Source organism: Rhinatrema bivittatum, chromosome 13 (genome assembly GCF_901001135.1).
Source record: "Rhinatrema bivittatum chromosome 13, aRhiBiv1.1, whole genome shotgun sequence".
NCBI classification, from domain to species: domain Eukaryota; kingdom Metazoa; phylum Chordata; class Amphibia; order Gymnophiona; family Rhinatrematidae; genus Rhinatrema; species Rhinatrema bivittatum.
In genome coordinates this window covers 7,602,794-7,619,107 of record NC_042627.1, presented here as the reverse complement: position 1 = coordinate 7,619,107, position 16,314 = coordinate 7,602,794, and positions in this window count along the sequence as shown.

The following is a 16,314-nucleotide window of genomic DNA, read 5'->3' as shown; positions in this document are numbered from 1 at the left end:
TTAGGCTGTCCATCCCATCAGCTGTTCGGTACCAGCGATAGGGAAGAGCCAGAGTGGGCGTCAGTCTGTCCCCGGCAGCAGAAGGGCGCAGTGCTGGGGGGCAGGGCCTGGCGCGAAGCTGCTACCCAGGACAGTAGAGAATGACCCACTCATGGCTGCAGGTGAGCGGCTGGGAGCCACCACCTCTGCGGCTGCAGCACGGGGCTGCTTCCTTTTGCAACGACTGCCACTCCACAGAGCGGCAAAAAAAATGCTGCTGGGGACCGCTGCCAGTCCACGGGCCCTGTGGTCGAGAAGCCCTGGCTTAGGCAGTAGCTTTCCATGGTATGTGCACAACACGCAGGGCCACACACCGGCACGAGGAGCCCGGGCGAGACACCACAATTGTCCGTCCCTTTTTCTTCTGACTGGAGAAGCAGCTTCCCTTGCCCACCTCTCCAGAGGTGGCTGCACCAGGTGCTGATGTTAGGAGCTGTCTGATGCCCTTTTGATATTGCACTGCTTCTGATAATGTGACACAGTAGTACAATGTGAAAAGGGCCTCAGGCAGACCCTGCAGACTCAGGGGAGGGGGCGGGATACAGCTCCGGCGCTGGCGTTCCTCTCCACACACACAGCTTCCTGCGCAAGGCCACAGAAACTCGACCGCTGCAGCTCAGGCCAAAGCAGCTTTCTTCCCCAAACACCAGCAACATAGGACAATGTGCTCGGCCCTGCAATCAGAGAGCAAAAATATAAAACAAGCAACAACACGCAGACAAAATAAGAAACCTGCACTTGCTTTCTTGGCATAAACACCACGTGTGCTTATGATGCGGTCATAAAAAATGATCAGCCAATCAACTTGTTTTGTGTATTAAAATTCCACCTCCTGCTGCCTCCTGGGCTGCGAGGTCCTCGCACTGCAGGTATAAACAGGTTCAGATAAAGAAAAGTACACAGTGTACACAGGGACAGATTGGAGCAGAGGCTGCCCCCTCTTCCCCTCAGCTCCATGATGCGATCCTCAGTGCAGTAAGCACAGGAACTAAGCCCAGAAGTCCAGAGGGGGTGGGTCTGTGACCACTTGCTTAGTCCCAGTGTTTGCTGCATTGTAAGGATTGATTCGCTGGAGCAGAAGCCTGGGGGAAGGAGCAGAAGCAGCAGGAGGGACACCTTCAGCAGTCCAGGGCAGGAAATTTGCAGGTCTTCAGGATATCCATGATGAATCTGTATGAGAGAAACTTGCACACAGTGGAGGCAGTGCATGCAAATAAGACCTCATACATATTCATTGTGGCTATTTGCATACTATTCGTGTAAGAGCCAGGTTAATTTTGCATAGTTTCATCATCTCTGTGCGTCATGCTCCCTCTCTGGCCATATTCAAATCCAGTTTAAAAAAAAACAAAACTCACCTCTATGAAGTTGTTTTTAAAATCTTTTCTACAGTAAATGCACTTCCCACAGACTAGACTGGAAGCTGTATGGAGCAGGTCTGTCTCTTCTGAGCATCAGACAGCGCTATAGAAATGATAAAGAATAATAGCACTTTTTTAAACTCCCGATGCATTAGCTTACTGCCATCAGGAATTAAAAAGAAAATGAGCCTGTGCATTAAGAAGCTGTGCCCCACGTCTCAGTGCACAGCGGTAAACGCTCAGCTTTTTGCATTGGCCCCAGTGTCGGAAAATGCACGCAAAGCAGCTGCTCCCGAGCTGAGGTGGGGAGCAGTGTGGAGAGGCAGAGGCTGGGCTCATCCAGCACTATAGAGAGCCACGAGCGGAGCTTGATCTGGTTCCTGGAAGATTTGGTTTTAAAAAAAGAGAACCAGAAAACATGTACATACAGTAAGACATGATTTATGTGCATCATTCATATTTTATACACAGAAAACATGGCTTATGTGCACAAATCAGGTTCTCTCTTTTTTTTCACTATTTATTGATACGTTATGAAAGTCAATAAGTCAGCAAACATTAAATAGAACAATTCTATGTACAAAAAAATAATTAGTAAAAGATGTGTGGAACTGGTAAAACACATCTATCATGTTTTCGGCATATCAAATATGAATTATGCACATAAAATCCTGGCTACAGGTCCCAGGACCATAACTCCAGCTTCCGCCCATAAACTAACATTAAGCCCTGGAAACTTTACTCCACCTCTGACTAGGAGCTGAGTTTCCAGCGCTCGCAAAACACAAGGTAAGCCAGCGCAGCCCCCTGCATTGGGGAGGAATAGGCAATGCCATCCTTAGCATGGATTTGCTTGAGCGGGCGCTGACTTAAACGCAGAGGGCTCTGCCCAAAAACCTCTTACTGCATGGGCAGTAAAGTCTGCGCACAAAAAAAAAACAAACCAGGCGCACGACTGTGGGTTGAACTCTGCGCTGTGCAGAACGCTTCGGCCTCTCTATGTGCAGTATTTTCCCCATCTTCCCGACACTGCTATTGTTTCTGACCCAGAGCTGGCTGCACACACACTGCACGGATCATTAATAACATGCGACAGTCTATAGAAAATAAAAGCCAAGAAGCCGCCTCCTGGGGAGGGCATCTGCCAACCTGGCTGTGCAGCGTACAAAAGTTACTCTGGGATAATTTTAAAAATTAAAATCTAGGAAAGAAAACAAAAAATCAGAAGGTGAAAGATAAAAAGAGGATCAAGCAAGGGGAAGAATGATACCCAAACCCAGAGAGAGCTGGATAGTTTCAGGGCAGCTTTAAGAATCATCCTGAAATCAGAGTCCCTGGAGAAGAGCCTGGGTGTCTGCAGGCAGCATCCAGGGAAGGCCTCAGGTGCCGGTAAAAGGGAGGGAGAGATCTTTGGGCAGAGAGGTGCAGCTCACAGGAGGAAGGAGAAAAGCCACCAAGCCTGAGATGCTCCCTCTCAGGAGACCTGACCTGCAGGGTGGGTACCGGTCTCGGTTAGGTTCAAACGATAGGCGTCTCCAACTGAAAAAAATGTAAGCAGGAAAAAATTAAAGTCATTGTTTAAATTTCAGAATTTGTCACTGTGCTTCTTGTGATTGACTTTAACCTTATGTAATAAGAAGGTCAGCCTGTGCTGTTTGAGCATCTTAGACACTGCCTGCAGTTTGCGTTTCTTATTACATAAGAATGCCTCTCTCTCCAGCACTTGGCTACTGTTGTAACTGTCTTGGTTCAGCACAGGGTGCTGCTTTGCAGGTCCCCATTTTGCCCAGATAAATTGGGCTAAGGCTGCTGTACAGGAAATGTTCTACGCTTAACAGAATGCATGGGGGTAATCTGCACGGAGCGGCAGTTACTACCCTTAACAGAATGCATGTGGGTAATCTGCACAGAGCGGCAGTTACTACCCTTAACAGAATGCATGGGGTAATCTGCACGGAGCGGCAGTTACTACCCTTAGAATGCATGGGATAATCTGCACAGAACGCAAATTACTACCCTTAACAGAATGCATGGGGGTAACCTGCACAGAGCGGCAGTTACTACCCTTAACAGAATGCATGGGGGTAACCTGCACGGAGCGGCAGTTATTACCCTTAACAGAATGCATGGGGGTAACCTGCACAGAGCGGCAGTTACTACCCTTAACAGAATGCATGGGGGTAATCTGCACGGAGCGGCAGTTACTACCCTTAACAGAATGCATGGGGGTAACCTGCACAGAGCGGCAGTTACTACCCTTAACAGAATGCATGGGGGTAACCTGCACGGAGCGGCAGTTACTACCCTTAACAGAATGCATGGGGGTAACCTGCACGGAGCGGCAGTTACTACCCTTAACAGAATGCATGGGGGTAACCTGCACAGAGTGGCAGTTACTACCCTTAACAGAATGCATGGGGGTAATCTGCACGGAGCGGCAGTTACTACCCTTAACAGAATGCATGGGGGTAACCTGCACAGAGCGGCAGTTACTACCCTTAACAGAATGCATGGGGGTAACCTGCACAGAGTGGCAGTTACTACCATAAGCAAATTGCTGGGCAGACTTGATGGACCATTTGGTCTTTTACTGCCATTGATACTACGTTACTATATGTTCCCAGCCTTTCGAGTTCATGAGGGAACACGTCGCAGCTGAAACAGGAGACCTTTTGGATCAGGGAAAGCAGCTCCGATTAGCCAGAAGAACTTCTTCTGGCCAAGCAAATACAAACGACCTTGTCCTTCTTTAGCTGTAATTCTCTCAGATTACCACTAGAGGGGGCTCATTCCATGTCCCCCTTCTCTCTCACGTGCTTGCTCTCCCTACACATCTGATTTTTTTCCGTAGTTATTGAACCACAGGTAATTATTGTACCAGAACGCACACACATCATCACTTTTCTGTCTACCTAACAATATTTCTAACTATTTTTATTATCAGAAAAGTACATGTTCAGTTGCTTTTTTTTTTTTTTTTATTCTTAAACGATTTAAAAATGCAAAAAGACTCTGTGCAAGAACTAATTGAGTTTGTTTCCATTCAGCTATCACATGCAAAATATTTTTAATTTACTTTATTGTAAAATCTGCATCCAGGATAAATTCATAGCCAAGAGGTGCATTTTGTAAATTGACGACAAAGTGACAAGTGGTTCTGGAGTAGTCAAAGGGGCATGTAAGGCCTGGGGGAGGGGGCGCTGAAGAATAGCTGCCTTCCAGATGTGCGGAATCTCACTCAGCGGAGAACAGCCCTCTGCTTCCTGATCCAGCCCCTCCCTCCCTAGGCAGCAGGCAGGGATCAGGATGGAAGGGGAGTGAGCCCAGAGCTCAGGAGCTCATTTTTGGTGAAATTAGGAGGGGCTAAATTAGGCTCATCGGAGGGAGTGAGAGTGGCTGGGTGGGGGGAAGCAATGTTTGTGTGTGCACCAGGTTGCGAGATTAGAGAGGGGGGAGGGGTGTAAGGGGGATCAGGACCACAGCACAGTAGGGACCCCTCCCTCCTCCCTAATTCAGATTCTCTCTCCCTTCCATCTCAGATTCTGTCCCCCAGATCCTGGAACCTCCCCTGAATCCCAGAATCTCCATCCCTCATCCCAGATTCCTGAGTTTCCTTGATCCTCCCCAACCCAGATCTTCCCCAGTCCTTTCACAGTCTCCTCACCCTATTCCTAGTTCTCTCTTCCCATCCATAATTCAGACACAAGCAAGGTTGGGGAATTACTTCATTTTTACAATATAAAAGATGGAAATGTTTGTTACAGAATCTAAGCCTGAGCTGCCGCAGCTCTGCCTTTGACCTCCTGCTCCCAGTTGTCTGACCTCACTGGGAAGAGGAAGGAGGGGTCCGTCTCCGGTAAGGAGAAGAACTTTACTTACTTTGCTACTACTTCGATTCTGGGGTAAGAGCTAGTAACTAGCTTGTTTTGAAAGTAATTTTTAGGAAGATAAAAAGAAAGAGACGAGCCATGAAATCCGGTTACAATGTAAACAAGCGAAGAACTCAAGCAGTTACCGCGCCCCCTGCTGGGTGGATATGGGATTGAGCTCTTTATCATGTCACTTTGGAGTTGGGAAGGGACCTCTGCACCCACTGCTTCGCAGATTTATACCTTTTTGAAACTTTCATTTTACGGGGCTTAGGGGAAAAGTGACTTTCTTTTCTGCAGAGTTCTGTCTCTAATTAACTTTTTAAAATAAGTGTACAAATTCTTTCCTTAGTATTCAAAAGGCACAAAGTATACAAAGGTTCCTTTTACTCTTCGTTTGTGTGGTCAGAAATAAACTTCAAAATGCCATGTTCGTTTTTGTGCGATAGATTGCACAATAGCACGAGTTATTTAACTGTTTGCACAATGTCTGATTGTGTACATCTCTTTGTAAATGTTTTCCAGTTTGCTTTGCTCTCTTTGCAGACAAGCTGTTTTCTGCCTTATTTACGACTAAACTGTTGGAAAAATATATTTGCAATTCTGACGGCTCTTCTGCCCATTTAAAATCTCCTTCAGGAAACGTTATCTAGGACACTTTACCACTTTTTTTTTTTTTAGAATAGTTATATCCACATTAATTGGTAGAAGAAAAACAAATAGATTGCGATCTGCGCACCCCCACATCACCCAAAGCAAAGTACAAATCATCAAAAGCTTTTTATTCGGAACAGGACAGTTTTCTTTCCTTTGTTTAGTTTATTTTTTAACTTCTCAAACGTTTTCCTTTCCACTTCAAAACGATTTTAAACACCAAAATCCTACAACGTGCAAGTCACTTCTCTAATCAGGAAAGCAACAAATCCTGGTAATTCTGTGATTCTACAGAAATGACCCTTTTCTTTTCACCCCACACCCAATCAGGCATGAGCAAGACAGAAAATAATCTGGTTTCAGTTCAGTTAGGTTTAAAAATTCGGTCCTTTGTGGATCTGGTTTTAAATAAACTTTTTATTATTATTATTATTATTATTATTCCCAGTAAATTAATCTTGCATCCTCCATGCAAAAAAAGCGAACACTCAAATTTGCCAAAAAATATTTTTTTTTTATTCATACATTTTTCCTGAGATTTGATTTACCATAATGAAGAGGTCCTAACCTGAAAACTAATCTTTCCAAATTATTTCAGCTCTATTTCCTTGCAGAAACAAAATCTGCCTGTTTGTCCATACAGAGAACGTTTAGAGGGAGGATTGCAATAAAACTTACAAGTGAGGGCTTTAAAATAAAAGCTGCAATAGCAAACCAAATATAATTTACAAGTTTAAGAGAATAAAGATATCAATAACTACCAGTTAGGCTTTTTCTAAGAAATATCATTAAAATATGCTAAGGTAACTGCCTTCATATTAATATTTTTAAAAGTCTCTAATGGTTTTATTGGTACTTTTAGTCATCTAACAGTAGAGTTTGCACACGATTTTCCTGGTACCCTGTTAACTTGAAACGTTTATCAGAGACTTGTTGCTAATTTGCTACCAAAGCTGAGAGTGCATGCAGAGCAGTACAAGCTGGAGAGATATTGAAGATCGGCGCAGGTCATATGGGCCTAACAGGTACGCGGGTCCTGCCCCCGAGAGCTTACATTTCGGAGGAATTCGTTACTATGAAGATACTGAGGCTACGTCAGCGTGCAAGTTTACTTCCACAGGCAGAGGGACAACTAATATTGGTGGGAAAACAGACTGGAAAAAGAGGATTTATTAGCAACATTTTAAATTACAAAAGAATCCTGTGCAGTACTCCAGGTTTCTCTGTCTGTAAGAAGCCTCACGCGCGAGGCTTCAAAATGACACAAAATTGCATTTTGCAAAGAAAAATAAAAGTGCATTGAGATCTGTAAATCAAACCCTTCTCCCAAGATGCTTTTTAAAGCAGCCCCTTTCTTTCAGCAAGGTGCGATGCTCACCCGCACATAAAAAGTAAAATTACCAAAAGGTACGGCCCTAAATTCAAAAGCAGAAGAAAGATCAGTAACGTTAAAAATAGCGGCGTGGCTTGGTTTTATTCGATCTTTGAGATTAAAAGGTCCAAAAGCGCGGCTTCTAAATTCCGACTTTAAAGTTTAAATCAAACTTGCAAGGGCAAAAGGGGCGGGGTAGGCTAAACTAGTGCCCGCCCTTTGATTCTGATTGGCGGGAAAACCAGACGCGCGTTAAAGCCATCCGTCTGATTGGCTTAGGCGCCTGACACTCAAGCCTTTCTTGGGCTGGCCTTGTTTTCTGGCTTTAGGGGGAAGAAAGCTGAGTGTAGAGGAGACGTTTTACACGAGTTTATATTAAAAAGAAAAAATAAATCGTAAGTAATGATTAGAGATACCTGCCAGGTTGCATTCTGAGAAAAGCCAGCTGCAGGGGAGAGAAGGGTTTCCTAGACCCCCCCAACCTGCTCTTCCAAAGGGGGGGAGAAGCAGGAAGAAAGTTCCCCAAAATGAGGAGGGCAAGAGAGAAGCCAGGAAGCAGCCCCTGCCCCAAACCCAGGGCTTTAAAGAGAATGCAAAGAGCTGAAAGCAAGATAAGAAGGAAGCAAGCAAGTCAGAGCAGGGAAAGGAAGGTGTGAGGGAAGGGGAAGTTCATACTCTACCTTGCTGGTGCTGGGGGCAGGTTTTCTGCCCCTTTGGCTCCTTCTCCCTTTAGGGTTTCTCTCTCTGCCCTTTAGACATAAAGCTGCAAGCACATGGGCCTCCTACCCTGCCTTCCTCAGGCTCCCTTCCTCTCCATCTTGAATTCCTTGCATTCCTGAATGGAGAGGGGGAGAGCGGGCGGCAGCCGTTCCCCCTTCTCATTGGCCGCGGTTAACTCTTTGCGCACCGGCTTCCTGCTCTCATTGGCTGCGGGCTCTCTAGCCGCAGCCCCCTCCCTTTCCCTGGCCCCCTACTCTAAAATAGCTCGTGAGGTAATGGCCAAGAATGCCCCTTCCAGAAACCCCTTAAAAATCTGCCCTTTTCCCTTTCCACAGGAAGAAATAATGCGCGCAAAGCCTCATTCCTGTCTTATCTTGCTCTGCTCCCTAGAGTTTTCTCCCTCTTCGCATCACTCTCGGTCTTCATTCCTATCCCACAATAATGTGATTCATTACAGCTTTCTGGAAAAGCCATGATGCAGAACTAGGAATGGCTCCCTCCGTGGTTCTCATCGGTGCTCTGGCACTCAACGAAACATGAAAGTGAGCAATGGGCCTTAAGGCAATGCAATGCAGGCGGCCCCAACTTTGCACTACAAGTTTGAAGGAGCCTGACAGGGAGGGAGGCGGTGACCCTATAGAGCAAGCAGCAGAGCACTGACACATATCACTTATTACATCTATACATTTAAAAACTAAAAAAAGTATATGCAATAACACAAATATCATTGTTTGGTTAAGATTGATCACTTTTATCCTAAATTATTGAAGATTTTTTTTCTCGATTGTACTTAGTCCTGCTTATAAGAATGTTTCACTTCAGGTGGTTATGACACTTTCCTCTTCCCTCGCCTTGTTTCTTGTTTGGTTTTTTTTTTTTTTGCTTTTTTTTTTTTTTCCAAGTGCGTTAATTTTTCCTCTTTGCTGAGGTCCCCTGGAATAGTTTTCTGGGTTGATGGAGAGTAAGCAGTAGGGTTTATGTTGCTGTCATTTTGTTTGCCTGATTTGTGCTCTTTTTGTATGTTTACTCTGCTCCTGTGCCCTTGTGTTATTTTGCTTGTATATTTTGCTGAAATTGATACATAAAAAGTTTTAAAAAATAAAATAAATAGATAACAATTACAATGTTTAAGTAAACATTTTACAATTGAAATCTTTCAAGTCCCATGATGCGAAATAGAAATAGAAAACGTCATCAAAATGCTCTGCTCTCTTCTTGTCCGTCTTCTCACGATTCCTTTTTCTCAACTTTCCCATCTGCCTCTCTAACACCTAATTTATTTTTTTCTCTCCCTTTTTCTTTTCTCCCTTTCAATCACCAGTTTTTTTACCATCTCTCCACATCTTTTACTGTCTTATACCATCTCCCATCTGCCTGCCTCCATATTCCCCATGTCCTTTAGCCTTCAATTGTGCCACCTACCAGCTCTCCATGTCCAACAGCTACAGCTCTCTCTCTCACCCCTTCTTTGGTTTCCATCCACTTCTCCAACTCACTCTCTAGCCCGCAACTTCCTCTCTATCTCTCACCCCTCCTCATCTCTTTCCCCTCTGTATCTCTGACCCCCTCTCCAGTCTCCATAACCCTCTCTCTCACCCCTTCCCCAGCTTCCAGACCCTGTCTCCTGGCCTCCATATCCCCCTGGTATCTCCTTGCCAGCCCCCATAACCCTCTCTCTCACCCCTTCCCCAGCTTCCAGACCCTGTCTCCTGGTCTCTATATCCCTCTGGTATCTCCTTGCCAGCCCCCATAACCCTCTCTCTCACCCCTTCCCCAGCTTCCAGACCCTGTCTCCTGGCCTCCATATCCCCCTGGTATCTCCTTGCCAGCCCCCATCTACCCCTTTCACACTCTCCATTCCTCCTTTCTCCCAGTCTTCTAGTTTGTTTGTTTTTTTTCTTCTCTCGGCGCACCTCTGCGTTTCCTTCCCCTCCTCCAACACCTGAGCGTCAGCAGCAGGAGCAGGTGGGGTAATTTCTAAAGTGAATAGGGATAAAAGGTTCCTGGAAGGGCCCTGATGACTCCGTGGTGCTTTCTCTCTAAAGTGGAAGTGTGCACCAGCTCAGAAAGAAGAGACAGTGAGCATGGGTTCAGTAACCCTGGAGAAGGAGAGGAGAGTGGGGGAAGGCAGTGAAGGAGGTTAAGAGTGGGAAGAAGGGTGACCACGGGGAAAGGAGAAGAAGAGGTGTGAAATATGGGCAGGGAAGGGAAATGGGTTGAGAGTGAGGATGGGAGATGAATGTGAGACTGGGGAAAAGGGGCAGAAAGGAGTAGTGTGAGTGAGAATGGGGAGGAATAGAGGGATGAGAGGAAGGAGGGAGGGATGGGATGAAGAAGGCATACGATCAGATGGGAACAGGAGAGGAAGGAAAGGTCATCATTTGGAAGGAAGAGCGAAAAGGAGGGAATGGGGGAATAGCGGGAGCTGAGAGATGGATTCACTTCAAGAGGAGAAATATTGTAATTGAGAGGTCAGAGGAGAGCAAGAAGGAAATGGCAGAAAAAGACAAAAACAGAAGAAAGTGAGAATTCAATTTAAAAAAATAAACACAAATAAACAGGTTGGAGACAGTTTTTTAAAGGGATAGACTTTAAATACAAAATTAGCTTTCATGCATACTCAGGTATATGGAAATGCAGCAGGAAACCAGATGCCTTGGATATATTTACTGCTGCCTAAAGCAGGGGTGACTCTGACCCTGAGCACTGTCAACCTTTCATTTCCCATTACTTCCTATGGGAGCAGTTTTATTCCTTTTAAAAAGTCTTCTCCAGCATGGGAGCAGAGGCCAGAGGAAAGCGTCCTCTCTTAAACCCATATCTTATAAGCTAAACACCTCATATTTATTTCCTGCCTTATCTTCTTTCCAGCTTGTTGCAAGCTTCCAAGTTCTCTTACCCTGTTGATTGTAACTTTTTGACTCATTCCTACCTACTGTTTTTTGCTGTACTTGAATTGTTACCCCAGTTATTTTCTTGTTAATTGTAAACCGATCCGATATGGTTATTTACTATGAAGGTCGGTATATAAAAACTATTAAATAAATAAATAAATAAACAAAAATCCCACCAAACACATTTTAAAGGTCCCTTTTTTTTTCCTATTTTGCCTACTTCTGACAGTTTTGCATGTAAAAATCACTTCAAAGTGTGCCATTTTTTCCAGGCTGGGAAAACTGCTTTGATCTTCCCTGATGCCTAGAATCTCCTCCGCAACATCACAACTCTCTCCTCCCCTAATCTCTGCCTACATTTCCTTCCATTTATATCTTGTCGCTCGCTCTCTCTCTCTCACACGCTTATTTAGTCACATCTCACACACTCCATGCATGAAAACCCTTTCACACACATCCACCTCCTAATCTACTAAAACACAACAAACCTCTGTGGGACTATGTATGTCCATGACTATAGGGATATCAGTACACATACAGCACTCTGATAATGTACTGCTATCTGCACAAACATAACTCACCCACACTGACTCATCATAGGACTAGACAGCACGATCACATGGAGTCACTTATCTAGCACACCCAACACTTCCACTTACATTTCACCACTCATATCTTTTCTATTATGCAGAGCACAACAAATAACTGTTCTTAGAGGATTGGACACCCTATAGCAACCCCTTGGTGTGGGTGTGTCTGTGCAAACGTGACATTGCCTCATACAGGACAGATCTACACTCTGAATTTAGTACGGGGCTGTGCCAAAGCACCCCTGCTTCACCTCTGCTTTGCATATAATGTAATAGTAGCAATTAGATAATTGTATAGTCAGCATCACCTTACAGATCTTACCCAGTACTGTGATAGAAGCACTTCTGCCTTTTTGCTTCTTTGGACTATTGCCTCTTCCTTCACAATGGACTGATCTTAAATGTGCTACTTGCTAACTTCATGGAGTGCCCCCTAGTCCTTCTATTATCTGAAAGTGTAAATAACAGATTCACATCTACTCGTTCAAGACCTCTCATGATCTTAAAGACCTCTATCATATCCCCCCTCAGCCGTCTCTTCTCCAAGCTGAACAGCCCTAACCTCTTTAGCCTTTCCTCATAGGGGAGCTGTTCCATCCCCTTTATCATTTTGGTTGCCCTTCTCTGTACCTTCTCCATCGCAATTATATCTTTTTTCAGATGCGGTGACCAGAATTGTACACAGTATTCAAGGTGCGGTCTCACCATGGAGCGATACAGAGGCATTATGACATTTTCCTTCCTAATAATTCCTAACATTCTGTTTGCTTTTTTGACTGCTGCAGCACACTGAGGTGACTATTTTAAAACATTATCCACTATGATGCCTAGATCTTTTTCCTGGGTGGTAGCTCCTAATATGGAACCTAACATCGTGTAACTAGAGCAAGGGTTATTTTTCCCTATATGCATCACCTTGCACTTGTCCACATTAAATTTCATCTTCCAGTCTTGCAAGGTCCTCTTGCAATTTACCACAATCCGCTTGTGATTTAACTACTCTGAATTTTTTTGTATCATCCGCAGATTTGATTACCTCACTCATCGTATTCTTTTTATTAGTGTGGTTTACTATTATGATTTTCATATTTCTTGGTTTTGTTTTATGGGGAATGGTGATGTTTCTGTTTTTGCATTATTGCACTGAATATGAGTCTGACTTGTAATGGTTTACAGTTCAGTTTCTGTCTGTACCTTTCTAATTATATTTTGTTCTCTTTATACTTATTTGGCAAGGGTCTGTCCGTGTTCTGCATTTGTGACTGAGGTGACATATTCTGCTAGCATTTAGTTTCTGTGTAGGCATCTTTAGCAGCTTGGCTTGTTCTGGTAACATTTCACAGTTAAAAGTATGCAACTTATGTCTTGATGATTTATTTGTACTAGTTACATTTTTATTTGTATATAGTTTAAATATTGTTTAAAAATGAATAATATGAATGGTTTTCTATAAAACAAAAATAGACTTTTTTTGTATAGTCAGTGTGGTAACTCGAGCGGTAGGAAAAAGGAGGCAGACTCCGGCTGTTCCTTAAGTATAGTTTATTTACAGTAGAAAATCAGAACAACTAGTGCAGCACACCTTAATATTCAGGACTCAAAACAATTAATGCAGCTCATCTTAACTTCTGGTATTCCTCAGCCCATTAAACAAACCAGGTCCTGGAGGACGGTGGGGATCACTCTGCTTCCTGGGGCCTGACAAACCCTTTCAGATCCTGAGTTCCTCCCTTCACCCAGGATTCCCCGTGTGTCTGGATTTTGAGGAGGACGGGGCGAGACAGCTGTGCCCGGTCTTTTAACGTAGTCTGAGGGAATTTTCTGTAGATTCCCTCACACAGAGGTGTGGATCTTTATGCAAAATCATGCAAATGCACCGCATAATTGATGCAGAATCTTGAAAAATCGGCTGCAGAAAATCAGGGCTCTGCTTCTATGTAACGTTCTTGGGCTTTCACTAGTAACTAAAATTAAACCTACACTATCTGTTTCAGAGATGGTATTACCCTCGTTCCATGCACTCCTGGTAATGCAGGCATTTATTTGAGGCAACTGGGGGCATAGGAGGGTGTGTAGAAGCATCCTGAGCCACCTGACAGGCAGGACCTCTGAGAGTGTGGAAGATGATCCCTAGAGCAATGCTTCTCATCCAGTGTCCTCCAGGTCGGCTGGGGCTGGGGACGCTGCCACGGGGAGCGTTCACAGTCCCTGAAGAGTCAATCATTGCACAACGGCGACATCTAGTGGCCAGAGTTAGGGCCCATGCTTGCAGGTTCCGGCCAAGAACTGGACTCAAGTAAATTGGGAGGTGTTATAAAGCAGAGGCAAACATCTCCAGGGAACTGTGAAGGGACGGCTCGTGGCACGAGTTCTCTGCTCTGATTCTGAGATGGAAACCCAAAGAAGCGATAAAACCGATGGGAAGAAAAGGAAAAAAAAAAAAAAAAAAGCACAGCTGATGCTGATGGTGCAGGCCAATGCAATAAGACGGGCGTTAAAATGGGCGCTGGTATTGGATGCCCGTTTCCCTAATGCATGCGCAGCCATGTCTCCTGGGCACCTGATGCAGTATTTTAATGAGCTGCTGCCTTAAAAAGGATACGCTAGGGAAGAATTTTGCGTCCCTAGTGCTCAAATGCATCGGATGCTAGGAGACCTGACTTATCCCACTTCCGGCTGATTTCGCCCAACGTACACGCACGATAGCAAGGGGAGAAACTGGCCCGCAGCGTGGATATTGTGCGTCCAGAAATTATTTATTTATTTTTTTTTTTACGTTAAACCTTTATTCTTAAACACCTCAAGCAGTAGATTTAAGTATCACAACGATTCTAAGTAGGAGGAGCCACAGAGGACCGTATTTTAAAATTTCTCATGAGCCCTTGACTTGCGCGTTGACTTACACCACCTCCGGGGCTGGAGTTAAATTTGCCACATTAAAAAGTGTGCATTGGGCACGCAGCGATTTTCTGCATTGGGGGTAATTGCTAACGGCCTCATGGAATTTACACATAATGAGCGCTGTCGGCTATGCACTCGGATGCATGTTTTGGACGCGCCAATCTCCTTATTGCATCGGGTGCTACTCTAGTGCATCCAAATGCACGTAAAACTGGGGGCTCGGCTGGGTGCACTTTATTGCATTGGCTCCTTGGTCTTCAGGCACAAGTGCTATGGGGGTTCCTTCAATCAAACTCGCACACTTCAAAAGTTCCTAGAAGCAGAGCCCATTCTGTAGCAGACCCGCAATTCTGGAGCTCAGTGCCTGATCAGCTTAGAACAATTGCATGTGATACCATGTTTAAAAGGCTTTAAAAATGTATTTCTCCAAGCAAGGTTTTAGCAATCTACCTGTGTAGCAATTGACCAGGCATTTTCCTAGACTATGATTGCAAGTGAACCAAATATTATCTTTAACAGAGGTTGTGCTCGATCCAGTTTGTTGTTTAATCTGTTTTATTGTTTTATTGTTCTTTGTTTTATCTCTGGTTGATCATGTATTGATAACAGCCTTGCAACTTTTTATGTAGAATATTTCTTATGCACGTATTCTAATACTGTAATCCACCGTGAACATTTTGTGTGATACATGTGGGCGATAAATTTAAAATAAATTCCCTGCCTGGAGGACAGCGCTGTGGCGAGCAGGGAGCAGATGGTAACATCACTGGATCTCAGGTGCTCCAAGCCCCCTTCCCTCTGCTGAGTCTTCGCTTCACTGATTCCCTATCACTGCGAAGGAGAGGAGGCAGAGCAGGAAGGAACAGCAGCTGCTGGTCTGGTGCAAGCAGCTCAACCATCAGGGCACACTCAACTTGCCCAGAAGGTGGCAGGCAACCAGTGCCAGGATGCTGACCAAAGCGAGTTTGCAGTCTTTTCTCCCGGCGGCGTTTTAGCCATCTTAGGGATCAAAATATTTCTTCAGTCGCATATTTTGCTTGACAGTGATACGGCTGCCTTTATAGAATCGTTTTTTTTCTTCATAACAGCTGTTCCTAGCTCTGATATTGCTTTAAGTTACACCCCTGAAGAAGAAAGAGAAGTACCACTTTCGAAACATTGCAATGTCGGTCATCATTGATACAATAACTTAGGGCACTAGAGATGTTTGCTGTCCCGGAGCAACAACTACAAAGATAAGCGTATATTATTTATTATAGAATGCCCAAGAAAATTTGAGTTTTTATTTGCAATACAAATTTTTTATTTTTAAAAAGGACTTTGAGAAACCACGTACCAACATATGACCATAGACTCGAAAGAGTAGAGCATGTACACTTGGTTTTCGGAATGAATGATGATTGAAACGTTAGCATAAAGGCGAGCATCATGATAGCCCTGCATGATGTGCTTTTTTAAGCTGTGTTATATGATGGTCATTCCATTCTAAGACTTAATATAAGGGTTCCACACATTCTCATTGTATTGAGTGAGATATTGATATTTGTTGAGCGAAGCAACTCTCGACAGGATATCCCTGCTGAGGGCAGCACTCCCACTCAGGTTGGCCTGGGCATTCCTCTGTCTTGCCTGTGCACCCAGTTTGAACCTCAAACCGGGACCTCTGAAACTGTTAAGAGAGAGGTGTCTGGGAAACCGTCTCTTGGATCAAGAATATGTTGGCTGACTCTATCCCGCAGTTAGGGCTAAGAACCTGTGCTGCCTTAATTGCCCTAAGACTAAGCTTTTCTCCTCTCAAGAAATTGACAAGAAATATTTGAATGGATTGCTTCAAATCCCAAGTGAGGTTTATGTCCCGCCAGGGGAATGCAATGAGAATGTATAGGAAGGGGCGTTGGATACATCCTCAGCCTT